General features: G+C 35.8%; 1 protein-coding gene across 1 annotated transcript in view; it reads left to right on the top strand.

The window, feature by feature from the left end:
- Window positions 1–2,500, top strand: part of LOC135196769 (sialate:O-sulfotransferase 2-like) — a gene marked incomplete at its 5' end in the record, with an annotated part of 23,921 nt that overhangs the window by 19,377 nt on the left and 2,044 nt on the right.

Raw genomic sequence — 2,500 nt, 5'->3', positions numbered from 1 at the left:
TAGAGATGAGGAGGAGGAGGACGAATGGAGAGAGAGAGAGAGAGAGAGATAGAGAGAGAGAGAGAGAGAGAGAGCGTGAAGATAAAGGTTTCCTAGGATTTGAAAAATCGTTTCAGGGGTTCCTTGAAGATATAAATGTTGGGAATCACTGCAGAGGATCTCTCAATAGTAATAAAAGGATAGCTTCACGTATATCATTCAAAGAATGAAACAGACTACAGGATTTCGGCCAAAAGCCAAGCCCTGTGGCATATGAGGTCATTCAGCGTTGAAAAGGAAATTGACTTAGAAAAAGTCTGAAAGGTTCAAAAGAGGGTGGGGGGAGGACCTCGCAACTAGACAATGGAAAAGAATGTCTTAGTTTAACCAGACCACCGAGTTGATTAACAGGTTTACCTGGCTAGGAACCAATTGGTTTCTTAGCAACGGGACCTACAGCTTAATGTGAGATCCGAACCACATTATATAGAAAAATTAATTTCTAACCACCAGAAAAAAATTCCTCTGATTCCGCGTTGGCAGAGCAGGGTGGAAGGTAAGATGGAAAAAAAGAGAATATGCAAGGAGGCATGGTAAAAGAAGGAATGAAAAGGGTCGCAGCTAAGAACGCTGAAAGAACCATAAGTAATGCCTACAGTGCCCGGATGAGGTGCACGGATGGCACTAAACCACCCCCACCCCCCCCCCCCCTCCCCGGAACCTAGATCCTTTCCAACAATAAAAACGTATTTTTATGCCAACCCTTGCGTGGCAATAGAGGGCAAGCAGCTTAACATTTTGCAAAGATTGCTTAACTTGGACCATTCATATTACATGGTCTAAAAAGATCATGTCTTATGCAGTAGAAAAAAACTGGCCTTTCTTCTTCTCTTGAGTAATCTGTGGGGACCTTTACACGGTCAGTACATACGGGCACTAATCCCTTGCTGAACACTGACGCTATAAATACTTGATGGCCATAATCTTCTTCGGGGATCTTCGCACGGTCAATAACCGTTCGCGGTAATCTTCAGGAACCTTCCCGTGCACTAGACGTTTTCAGAGTAATCACTAATGCCCTCACCTAATCAATATCCAGTTTTCTTACACGATCACCGTAAGCCGAAAGCAAGCTTCCTCGATGATCATACACACCATGGTCCTTGAAAATGGATCTTGACCATCCTGTCGCGATCAATATTCATAGCCAATTTACCTTTACGGGCCATTACGCCATCAAAATCTATCAGGAGCAATATTCTGGAATCAATACGCAATCGTGTTCACATATAATTATGGCAACTTCATCTGTAGGTTACTTCTCTACGGTAATTTTCAAGAATCAAAATATTGTAATTATTTCAAGAATGGACATACTGTAATTACGTGGGGATTTATCCGACCACCTTTGTAAAGAGTTATTGAGAATTGTCTTGGTTACCTTGACACAATCATTTCGAAATACAAGGTGGTCAGAATACTGCCAAGAAATGTGTTACGTTGTTTAAAAAATAAAATCCCCATGAATCAGGTTCGCTGTGAGTGTGTGTCTGTGTGTGTGTGACCAAGCAAAACTAGAGCTTAAGTCTACCCAACTTTCAGTGAAAGTATTTCTTGAAACTTGCAATGGTTTGTGTAACTATTTTGCAACAAAAACATTTAGTACGTTAGCTACTATTATTGTAATTACAATGAATAAAAACTGCTCTGGTTATCATTCAACCAGTCAGCTATAAAAACTGATAAAAAGTGATTCAAAAGAGCTATACTCTTAATTGTTCTACCTTTCCACTACATCTTGAGGATAATCAAGCTCTCATATAAATAAAATTAATGTTCTTGCAACAATTTACATAAATATAATGATCGAAGTAAGGCGGTATGAGTGAATGTTTAATAAATTTACAAAGGTAATTATGAATCTTACAATATGTTTCTTTGGCTAGCAATAAATTTCAGATCACTAACAGGTAAAGAACCACTGAAAGGGAATTACTGATAACATTCCAATTATAGAGAAGAAAATCAGGACAGGTCAGATATTATCAGTGAAAAAATTATTATTTTTAAAGGAATCTCTGCATTTTCTCACAATAATTACGTAACGTGATGTGACAATGCAAAAAACCAATAAGAGCAATTATTACCAACAATATTCGCTTTGCTCACAATATGGAAGTAGTGAGATGTGAAGATATAAAAAAAGCAAATAATGACAAATAAGATGAATAGTATTCACTTTGCACACAATATGTAAAAGTAGCGTGATGTGAAGATGCAAATAATAATAATATAATAATAATAATAAAATAATAATAATAATAATATAATAAAATAAAAATAATAATAATAATAATAATATAACATTCCGACTTGCTCACAATATATAGTAGAGTGATGTGAAGATGTAATAATAATAATAATAATAATAATAATAATAATAATAATAATAATAATAATATGTTTTATTAAAAGTAATTGCTGCCTCAGCTGCATTAATTACTTTTAATAAAACATGTTT

This window comes from Macrobrachium nipponense, chromosome 18 (genome assembly GCF_015104395.2).
Source record: "Macrobrachium nipponense isolate FS-2020 chromosome 18, ASM1510439v2, whole genome shotgun sequence".
NCBI classification, from domain to species: domain Eukaryota; kingdom Metazoa; phylum Arthropoda; class Malacostraca; order Decapoda; family Palaemonidae; genus Macrobrachium; species Macrobrachium nipponense.
This window is presented reverse-complemented; position numbering and strand designations above follow the sequence as displayed.